Genomic DNA, 11818 nt, shown 5'->3' with positions numbered 1-11818 from the left:
AAACTGCAAGTTCTTTGAGGAAAGAGATTGGGTCTTTTTCAAATTTGTATTCCATTCTCTGGTTTGTAGTCAGACACATAGTAGACCCTTAATACATACCTATTGAAGACTAAATACACGAATGGGTAAATCCAGGGAAGGTGTGCCATTAACTTTAGTTCCTTGATTCTGTGAAGCCATTCTCTTCTAGAACAATGACAGTTCTATGAAGCACTGTTAGATCAAGTCTCTTTTGGATACTATATCCTCATGAAAATTTCTTTTGCTATCAAAGCTGGAAAATTTTCTAGATGTCTTCATTTTTACAGATGAAGAAAGTAAGGGAGGTTATATGACACTCGGCACACAGCAGAGCCGCGTTGCGTTAGGATCCTGGTCTCCTCTATCCTGACTTTTTTCCCCCACAGGAAACCGTAATTTCAAATACTTTTGATCTTGTTTCTTTGAGGAATGTGTTGAGTGGTTCTAGCCTCAGGAAATGAACACTCCCACCTTGCAGACAACTGCCAAGAGATGTTTAACTCCTTTCTAAAATGATTTTACTCCATATTTTAGGCAGGAGGGTTAAACAGAGGACCTTCCAACTGAGCTGGCCCTGGCCTCCTCCACACACTTCAAAAATTCCGAGGAAGGGCAAGTCACCTTCTCCTCTCGTCTGGCTGGGAACATGAACACGGTCTCGGAGCTAGGATCCATTTGGTTGGGTAATGCGCCTCCCTGGTAGGTTTTTATAAAAACCATTCTCAGGTCAGTCACGAAACGAAAGCATTTGGTGCTGGAGGTGGTGGGGTGGGTGTTTAGAAAAAAAATGCAAAGCCGAGAGCTGTTTCCATGATCATTTTTCATAATAGTTTCTGCTTCTTTTCAAGCCAAACCTGGTTTTAGTGCCTGCTTCTATTTCCTTTTCTCCCCTAGTCACTCTACGTATCAGCCCCCATCTGTTAAAATGATGTCTCCTGATTTGTCTTCAGTTTATTTCTCTGATTACTATACTTATTGCTTATGGCATTTAAACACGTTTAACAAGTCAGCTTGACTGAGGTGTCCTTTAGTTATAGAACATAACCCAGTTTAAATATTTATTTGAATTGTTGACTTCAAAAGACTGTTGGGTATTTTACATTAATTTTAAAAAGAGGATGTCTTATAGATGGCTAGTCTGTCAAATGATTGCTTTTATTATTTCTCAGGAGTGTTCATATTTCTTGTGATCGCTAAAGATGTTTACTTACCCGAAGAATAACAGAAAAAAAGCCATAAACCCGAACCCTAAGGGGCAAACTGATGCTGAAGGCTTGCCACCTTACCAAGGCGTTTCTAGGCTCCATTTCGAACCACAGATTGCACAGTGTGTGTACATACGCTGTGGGTGTGTACATATGTATTCACGTACAGATGTATTAAATACAGCCAGCATGCTTGTTGGAGTAGTAGGTCAAAGCACCCTAAGAAACATTCTCCACCAAGGACAGGAATAATTTTGAGCACTGTGGGGAAATTCTGAGGAGGCCTAATTAAAATCATTGCATGAAGAGATACTGCTTATTCATATCAAATATTTATCACAGAATTTGACCTTTCTTTTTTAAAAAAAGGCACTGTAAATGTTTACTAATAAAACCTTAAGAATCCATGTCTTGCTCACCTGCAGTTGAGAAATAACAAAAATTCTAGGTGATATGCCTAAGGTTTGTGATGACACAATAGAGAAGAAATGATTCTGGGACTGATGATGCCCTTGAATTCCATGGAGGCCCTACCTGCCAGGTGGAGGTCTGAGCATCCTCGCGGATTCCTTTCCCCCTGCCTCTCCTTCCCAGCAGCCTCCAAGAAGGCCTGTTCAGGCAGCCTCAAGCTTCCGGTAGGGGGTGCTGTTGTCTAATATAAGGTCAATTCTTCTCAATACAATTTGGTTATCCTTCAGATCATTTCTAACCTTTGCCCTTTCCCAGGATTTAATCTGTTTAAATTGATATGGGTTATTTGCTCTTGAGTTTAATGTGAATTTAATCTTATGTTACTGTCTAATACATTACAGTGCTATTTTGGTTGCTGCCGCTGAACTGATTAGCATTAATTTTCCCCAGAATGTGTTCTGAATACCAGTTAGCCTGTTCAGGAAAATGAATGATAATTTTGTTTTAAAAACAGTGAAATATTTGATCACTTTATAAAAATGTATGGAAGGGAATTTTGAAATGATCAGTTCTGGAATCAAATGAAGACTCTCAGAGGACTTGAAATACTGGCCTTACTATACAAGTTCTGCCTTTAGAACTTTATTTTTCTACTGGTAGAGATGCATTGCATTTGCATTTTTGAGCCTGAGTAATTTTAATTCCATTTTTATTGTACAAACCCAAGAGGAACATTTACTTTGTTTTCATTGATTAGTTATACAATTATTCTTTTCAGATACTACAAGAACCATGAACCATAATATTATATTCCTTGCTAATACATTTGGCAAAAGTATTTACATGAAAACACAATACATAAATGTAATGACTTTCTCAAATGAGTACATTGTTGCCAATCACCTTTATTTTAATACAAGTAAAATTCATTAAATTTTTCTCAATTAGCAAAGCGACTTTTCCAAATGAACTAGTGAAGGAAAAACATTGCCTGTTTTATCCTAACCCAGATGATTGGCCTTTTATTACCAGATGCCTATTTAGGGAGGAGGGAAAAAAAAGGTTTTAATTTTAATACACTGGATGCAATGCTGACTTCTAGGAGATTAGGTATGCTTCTGATACACTTAGCTTCTTTTTGGTTAGTTTCAAAGTAAAAGTTAGATTCAAAAGCAAAAGCCTTTCAAGCAAAGATTCTACCTTCAAGACTCTCTCATGTTGAAAGAAGGAACTTGAAGGCCCAAATGAACAAATCCTTTGAATTGCAAAACTTAATTTAAACAAAAGAATATTGTATTTGTCCCCTTTCACTAAAATGCTTAAATCTCCCCATAAGTCTAATGACCAGATTAAGTCATTTGACACAGACAGTTGAGTTGAGCCTTGTATCTGTAAGTGCAAATATAGAGTCTTGGAAAAAGAATACAATTAACTTTGAATTCACATTTATATAGTATAGATTTCAGATTAATTTAACTGTCTCTAAAATAATTTTTTAATTTTAGTGTTGGCTATTCATTTTATGTGTCGAGTGAAAACATCTTTTTTTTTTTTTTTTTTTTCTTAAGAAAAATGACACTTGGGGCGCCTGGGTGGCTCAGTCGTTAAGCGTCTGCCTTCGGCTCAGGGTGTGATCCCTGCGTTCTGGGATCAAGCCCCACATCAGGCTCCTCTGCTGGGAGCCTCCCTCTTCCTCTCCCAGTCCCCCGCTTGTGTTCCCTCTCTCTGTCAAATAAATAAATAAAATCTTTAAAAAAAAAAAAAAAAAGAAAAGAAAAATGACACTAGCTATGCACACACTGAACAACTCGGAGTATGGGATTTATAAAATCTGTTAGATAGTCCTAATAAAAATGCAAAGACTAAGAAGTTAACTATCCTATGTATTTATGGGGTTCCTGCTCTTAAAATACGTAGTATCATTGAATCTAATTCTTGGAATACCTGTTTAGCATGCTTCAGATGGATTGTAAAATGTTAGTCAAATAATATTTCTAAGGGTATAAGGTTAAGACTGAAAATTCCAATTTCTAATACTGTTCTTCTAGGATAAGGGACAACTAATATAGTCTCTGTCTTGTAAGGAGCTAGAGTAAGGTGTTAAAAATTAAGTCTACATTAATCCTGAGGAAAGTTATCAAAATCTTTCTCTTTCCCTGATATTCCCAATAGCTCTTATGTTGACAGAGGGGTGAAGTCCTAAAAGGAAAAGAAAAAAAGAATCACAGCAATAATTAGGGGTATGTGATATTCTCTAATAAAAGGGACCAGGCTCCTTGGGGAAATGGCTGATTATAGGGCTGAGGGAGAAAGTATTCAAGATGAACTCAGGGGATCCTGTAATGCCAGAGAGTAGGGAAGTACTCAAAACACAAACAGGAAGTGAGGCATAACCAAGGGAAACAGGAGCCAACCTAGAAGAGCTACCAATGGACAAACCTGGAAAACTTGAGGCAACAAAATAAATAAGGCGGGATTAGATCATAATCCAAAGTATAAAATAAATACACAATTGAACAAACACAAATAAAAAAGGGAGAGGGGAATATTTCCAAATGGTTTATAGAGATACTCACCACCCATCTTCATCCTTCACCCCTGATGTGTGGGCTAAGCTTAGTGACTTGCTTCTGAAGAGTAGAGTGTGGGAAGAAGAAATACTAGCTTTACATGGATAAATGTGGCGAATGCTATCTGGCCTATCTCATCATGGTTAATAGCATCAGTGATGTCACACTGATAGCATGTATCCCAGATATGATGTGACAAAAATGACACTCACCTCCCTGGTTTTCCTCCCAAATACCCATAATCCCTAGTCTAACCATGATTATAAACATCAGAAACCCATTGTAGGGACATCCTACAAAATATTTTATCAACATACTTCAAATTAACCAAAGTCATCAAAAACAAGAAAAGTCTGATAAATTGTCACAGACCAGAGGAGGCTAAAAAGACATGTATATAATGTGATATCCTGCAATATGATCCCAGAACAGGGAAAAATTAATGAAACAGAATAACTATGGCGTTTACTTAATAGTAAAGTACTGATGTTAATTCCCTAGTCATGACAAATGAGTCACTATATGATGTTAACAATAGGGGACACTGAATGAGGTGTTATCAGAGAACTCTCTACTATTTTTGCAACTTTTCTATATGTTAAAAGTATTCTAAAATTAAAAGGTTATTAAAAAAAACAAAAGGTATTTAAGATCCTACTTCTGTTACGTAGGTCTTGATAGGTTTGGGGGAAGCTGAGAGTGGGGAAACAGGAAAATGTGACAGAAGGACTAATCATTTCTTTAGACAGCATGTTTTAAATTTTCATACAGAAAAACTGACTTTTTTTTTTTAAGAAAAAGCACAAATAATATGTGAAAAATGCTCCCATCTCACACTCCAAATTTTTCACCCTTCTGGATATTAGGGTTCATAATGCAAATTGGGTTTGAAGAAGTCTTGTGTTTTGTATTAAGCTAATGGTTAACATGGCGGATGTGCGTGGCTGTGAATTACAGGTTAGAACTGTGATTCTGACATAACTAGAGGGCATTGGTATCTGATTGCTTTTATTCCGAGGACTCCATTTGCCTCTTGAATGTGTGAGATCCCCACTCCATTGGACTCCAAGTTTTTAAAATTGTCTACCCCCCCTTTTTGGGGGGTCTCCTCCAGTAGTTACTACGAAAAAGGATACATAGAAAACAAATTTTGGGGAACCTGAATCTCTGAACATGTCTCATTTAAGTGATATTTTGATTGAGCTTAGAATGCCAGAATGGAATTATTTTCCCTCAGAATTCTATAGGAAATACTCCATTTTCTTCTAGCTTCTTGTGGTCTCTAGAGAAGTCTTATCTGCTTCTCAATCTTGATTTTTTTTTTTCCGCTTTGGAAACACTGTGAATCTTCTAATTGTCCTCTGAGTTCTGAAGTCTCAAATTTAGGAGCCTATTAATTTACTGGACATTTTCAATGTGGAAATTCACATTCTTCATTTAATCTTGGGAAATTTTTATGAATGTTTTTGTTGGTGATTTCTACCTCATCTTCCCTGTCATCCTATTACTCAGGTATTGGCTCTCCTGTATTTCTCTTAAGCCTACTCCTATATTTTCTATTTGTATTTTAATCTGAGTTCTGGGAGAGTTTCTCAATTTCTCTTCTAATCCATTTATTGAATTTCTCATTTCTGTTATAATACTTTTAATTTCCAAGACTTTTTTTCTTTTACATTTTTCCGGATATTCCTTTGTAATAGAAAGGAATCCCGTTTCATGGATGCAATATCATCTTTTATTTCTCTGAAGATTTTAATGATAGCTTTTTTAGAAAGTTTTCATGTCCCTCTGTAGTCTTTGTTTCCTCCAAGTTGCAACTTACTTGTTTTTTTCGTTCAGTTCATTTTGGACTTTATCTTTTGTGTTGGAAGTCTCCCTCAGATATCTAAGAATCCCTAGCTGCTCGATAGTAATTAAGAATGGCTCACTTAAGAGCTCAGTGGAAGTTCTCTGGTTAGCTTGGGAGGCTTGATGACTACGGTCTCGCTGCAGAGTGACCAGGCTGTTCTGTTTACGAGAACTCCCAGCCAACATAAGTATTTCTCAGTCACTTTTCTTGGTAGGGTCAGATTTCCAAAGAAGAACCTTTATTACTCCTCCCTGAGTTTATAAAGCTGCCCATTTTCTGAAAGCCATGCTGGGAGGCGTGCTGGTAGTAGTTTCAACATTTAGTATGTATACATATTTCACTTCATCCTCCTCTTTTCAATATAGGGTCAACATTAGTAACTGCTCCTAGGCTCCCCTCCCCCCAAGTCCAGAGGCTCTCTTTCTCCTAGCTCTGTAAGGGAATCAGGTACTGGTTTTCCACCAGGTAGAAGGAGGGATGGGATCTAGTTACATCCTTCTACCACTCTTCCTGTTTGCAGTTCATCTTCATACACATTTTCCTAAGTCTCTGAAGCCATCAATTCCTGAGGCTTTAGAAATTCACTGTGCAAAGCATGCTGGGGTTTTTGCTTTCTCACCATTGACTTAAGACTCAACTTTCTCTGGTTTACTAGGTGAGGTGCCTGTTGTTGGCTTTCCAGCTTCCAACATTGTCTTGCTATCATCTTTCCTATCGCCTTTGAGACTTTATAGCTCTTAAAAAAAAAAAAAACCAACAAACAAAACCTCCTCAAAAACATCCTAATATGACACTTTCTATGACTTTTGGTAAGGGCGTCAGAGAAAATATGTATGCTTAACCTGCCATCTTTAGATGGAAGTCCTACATTGAGCACCTACCCGGAACTTGCTACAGGACTTTAGCCTGTTGTTGCCCGGTGGGGATGAGCAGTCCAAGTTGAGCAGGGAATCCAGAAATCTGTATTTAATATGAAATATTGAAATATGATATTATAAATTAAGTACTAACATATTAATATGAAATGGCCCAATATAACATTTTTAAATATTAGCAAGTAGCTAAAAAAATTTTAAACACTGTACAAAGAAAACACAAAAAGTTTGTGAACCAAACTGAATTGTAGATTTCCAACCTATGCCACAGTTTGTTTATCCTGGATTCATTTTTCAAGATTATATAGGGTCGGTCATTCATAATTTTCATGGCAACTGTCACCCTAAATTTTGATGTTAATTTCTGGGGAACGGTAAGCTTGTTAATATGTGAAAAAAGGAGATTTGGATCTACTAAGAAGGGCGCCTAGAAATTCTGTATATTCTTTGCCATGGAGCAACCCTATTTTCTCATATAGAGTTGACCTAACTCCTCGAAACCAACCCGATTTTCTAAGATCCTTCTGATAAAATGGATCCTGTAACACTATCTAGCTGCGTAAAGGATGAAGGTCTTTATCTATTGACAGGAGAAAATTGACAAGATACATTGCTAGGTGAAAAAAGCAAGTTGGAGAAGAGTATGTCTAATATGATACTTTCTGTGGTAAAACAGAGAAAATACAGATGTATTTTTATAGTTGCCTGTACGTGCATGAAGAAAATCTGTAGAGCTACACATAAAATTAAGAATGACCATTGTTAACCTATGGGGTGGGAATGGGCAGATGAGACAACCTGGAAAGGAGGCTTTTGCTTTGTGCCATTTTTTTAGGTATGATATCCCATTTTTGAAAAATTAATTTTTTAAAAGATTTTATTTATTTACTTGAGAGAGAGAGAAAGCAGGTGAGAGAGAGAGAGAGAGAGCGTGAACAGGGTGAGGGGCAGAGGGAGAAGCAGACTCCCTTCTGAGCAGGGAGCCCCATGCGGGGTTCCATCCCAGGATCCTGGGATCATGACCTGAGCCGAAAGTAGACGCTTAATCGACTGAGCCACCTGAAAAATTAAATTTAAAAACATATACTATTTTAATGAGAAATCTGTATCCATCTAACTTAAATTTGAAAAGGTCGTTTTGTTGGCTTACATACTGGAATTTCTGTCAACTCTCAGCTCCTGGGCGTTGGCTGCTCTCTCTTGCAGCAGATGACTGCCTCAAATGTTCAGTAAAAATGGCCATAAGATGCATGAGTCATGGGCTTATATTACTCTGATAGCTTCCCAGGAAGAGAAAACATCTTTCCTTCTCTGGCAGTAAAGGTCTAAGAACTCTGGGCCATCCTTCTTGATCCCTGAACCAATCACTGAGGTCAGGAGTTAACATACTGTACTACGATTGGCCATGCCTAGGTCACATGGGGTTGCCTTCACTTGGACCACACAGAAAGGGGAAGACTATTCTCCCAAGCTAGGGGAGATGTGTAATGAACACATATCTTCTGTAGAGCCAAATGTGCTTAAAACCAGAACAAACCTAAAGCCTCAGACCTTTATATCTAGACTTGCTGCAGAACCCAGGGAACCATGATGCTAGGGACATGGAAAATGACCATCAACTATCCAAAAGTATGCTCTCCATTTATGTGGGCTGCAAAGTTGAAACTGGAATATGACATCTCTCTCTAAGACCCTACCTGAATGTACTATTGCAAATTGGGAAACACATTAAGCCCCTTCCCCTCACAAACTGTTTATTCCCTCCTGGTATAAATAGTTTTTGAGTCTAAACTTAAATGGTGAGACAAAGGAAAATGTCTGCCAAAAGAGGGAGCAATACAAGAAGCTCTGGTTTCAGAAATGCTGAGTTAATCTTCACAAAACTGCCAACTTTTTAGAAAATAAAAAACTAAGCTAAGCTCATTAAAATGTCATCTAACCTGGGTGTTTGCGTGGTGCAGTTGGTTAAGTGTACAACTCTTGATTTCAGCTCAGGTCATGCTCAGGGTCCTGGGATCAAGCCCTGTACTGGGCTCTGTTCTCAGTGGGGAGTCTGCTTGGGATTCTCTTTCTCCCTCTACTGCTCCCCCCCGCCCCGCACTCGTGCACGCTCCCTCTCTCTCAAATAAATAAATAAGTAAATCATCTAACCTGATGACTGAAGACAAAAGGGTGACGGGCAGTGAGTTACCTAATGCATGCATTTTGCAGCTTGTCCATTACCTTGGGAGAACCCATCTGCTTCAGGAAAGAATGCAGTTCCACTCGAAACCAGCTACACTCCCCCTGCATTGTGAGAGGAAGCACGGTGAGCTAAACCACTTGAATCCCTGAAATATCAGCTTCCTTGTCTGTCAAATGGAGATGATGAGTCTGTTTTGTGAAACCGTGGAGAGTTATATAGTGTCTTATGGCTGTTATAACACATTACCACAGATTCAGTGGCTAAAAACAACACGGACTCATCATTTACAGTTCTGGTGGTCAGAAGTCCTGAATGGGTTGTCAGGACTGAACTCTTTCCAAGTCTCTGGAGGGATAATCCATTTTCTTGCCTTTTCCAGCCTGCAGAGGCTGCTCACATTCCTTAGCTCATGGCCACATTACTCCAACTTTTGCTTTTGTGGTCATATTTTCTTTTCTGACTCTGACTCTCTTTCCTTGTTCATAAAATGATCCTGGTGATTACATTGGCTCAATCCAGGTTAATTTTTCAATACCATGATCCTTAATTTAAACACACCTTCAAGGTCTCTTTTGCCATAGAAGGTAAGAGAGTTACAGGTTTCAGGGATTAGGACACAGGCATGTTTGGAGGCCGTTATTCTGCACTACAGGGGTATAAAACAAAATCATCTCTGTGAAGATTTTTAGTGTTGTGCTTGCCACATAAGAGTTACTTGACCAAATGCCAATTTGCAGATTTTAAGTTTTGACCATTCAGATATTTGACTATGCATCCAGTCCACCATTCACTTCTTACATATTCAATAATCTGGTGGGGGTGGGATACGTAATTCTATGTTCTCATGGATGCCAGCCTAACTTGTTTGTATTTATGAGCTCTGTGTACTGACCTTAGAAGATACCTTCTGTTCAGAAGTAAAGGACAGTCCTTCAATGGAACTATTTTAAACAGCAAAATAGTTAATATGCAAGTTCTCTACAGTGACCCTTTAATGAAAGCCAAACAAAACACATAGGTTGTAGAGAATTTTCAGAGAATACTCTGTGTCCTAAAAAACGTTCCAGCTTGTAAAAGATAGTTAAAAGGTTGTTTCATCAAAATATACTGTAGGAGGTCAAGATTTGGCAATACAGATGTTTGTGCCTTAGCAGACCTCGTCATTTGTATTGCCAACAGGTTCCTAGGGCATCCCCACATCCCTCCTCTGGGGAGGGTCCTGCTGAACNNNGGCTGTATTCAGCACACCCCAGTGCCCTGAATCAGGGTGGTGGATCCTAAATTTTGATGTTTTTCTCATCGGCCATTGTACTCCAAGGACCTCAAAAGCCAAATAAGACTCCCTGTTACTTTGAAGATGTGCAGTGGCCTTTGAGAGCCTCCCAAAAAAGATGCATGAAGCTTTGTTAATACATCTAAAGAAAGGAAAAGATGAAGCCTTCATTAATTTTAGTGAAAAAAAGAAACACCCATGATACCCAGAGGGGTCAATCTTTGCAGTAACGAAGTTTATATTTGGTATGATGGGCCATCCCTAGTACGTGTTCCTTCTGGTTAATGATAGTCTTTGTTTGGTAGGCACTCTCCTAGGAGGGAATGCTAATGTAATACTCACTGAGTTTTCTGCTGCTGGCTGGGAATTATCAATAGGTCATAAATAAACTACCGCCACATAGGAAAGACAATAAGATTATATATACTCCTACTACCTCCAATTACAGTAAGAGCAACAATTATAAGGTTGTACTCCTACAGCCACCCTAGGGAGAAAATGAAAGGAAAATGTTCCATTAGCTTAATGAAGAGAGCTCAGCAGAGCTACAGTCAAATTTTCTCACTATTAGCACCTATGGTGTGCCCCAGCACACAAGGGAAGCTCGATACAGGGTAACAATTAAACTTTCTGACAATTAGCCCCTACAATGTACGTTCCCTGAACCCAAAGGAGACATTTCAAAGAATTACATTTACATGTTTCTCACCTCTTGACTATGAAATTTTAGTGAGTCATTTGCTTGTGGAAATGGAGTCGGGACTAAAAGTTTATCTACTGGCTGACGATAAGGTATCATTCCAGGCTTGCTGGAAAGTACACATAAACTGAATGGTACAGTTTGTAAAAGGGAGGGTTATAAAAGGTGGAAGCACAGAAATGGTCACACTGACCTAATGGACTGGATCAATGTTAGCAATCAGTGTTTAGAGTAACTTCACTCTTACCTGTCTTAGGAAGGAGACCAATTGTGGGGGTGGTGCTGAAAAGAGATGTGAGGTCTCTTATTCCAACTGCCAAAGAATCAGGTTTGCTTCCTGGGAGGCCCTGTATAGAGAAGGGAGCTCCTGAGACTGGCTGCCCTGTGCCCAGATACCATCTCGCCAAACTCCCATTTCCCTCCTCTACAAAATGGAGGTACCAAACTTCCGTGGGTTATTGGGAGGATTAAAAGAGAAAATGCCCAAGGATTAATCAACAGTAAGTGCTTAACAATGTTGGTTATTATGATCTACATTCAGAATCAGCCTAGAACATTACGCATTTGTATGGCATAAGTAAATACCTGTGTATAATGAATACTCAAAATTTCCCTCTGGAGATCAAGATTTAAACTTTACTTGGGTGACAGAGAGTGAACAGTTCACTTTCTTTCTCTCAATTTAAGAAGGAAAAGATGTTTTTGCAATTTGGGGATGCAGGTATCTGA

General features: G+C 38.6%; 1 long non-coding RNA gene across 1 annotated transcript in view; it reads right to left on the bottom strand.

The window, feature by feature from the left end:
* Nucleotides 1-3309: 3309 nt before the first annotated feature.
* LOC103673271 overlaps nucleotides 3310-11818 on the bottom strand; it is a 15743-nt gene continuing 7234 nt past the window's right edge. The window contains exons 3-6 of the long non-coding RNA XR_571360.2: nucleotides 11337-11436; nucleotides 9155-9217; nucleotides 6938-7016; nucleotides 3310-4267 (exon numbers count right to left, since the gene is read on the bottom strand). This is a non-coding gene — a long non-coding RNA (uncharacterized LOC103673271). The remainder of the gene's footprint in view (nucleotides 4268-6937; nucleotides 7017-9154; nucleotides 9218-11336; nucleotides 11437-11818) is intronic.

Source organism: Ursus maritimus, unplaced genomic scaffold (assembly GCF_017311325.1).
Source record: "Ursus maritimus isolate PB19 unplaced genomic scaffold, ASM1731132v1 scaffold_25, whole genome shotgun sequence".
Taxonomy (NCBI): domain Eukaryota; kingdom Metazoa; phylum Chordata; class Mammalia; order Carnivora; family Ursidae; genus Ursus; species Ursus maritimus.
The sequence above is the reverse complement of the archived record's forward strand: the minus strand, read 5'-3'. Positions and strand labels throughout refer to the sequence as shown.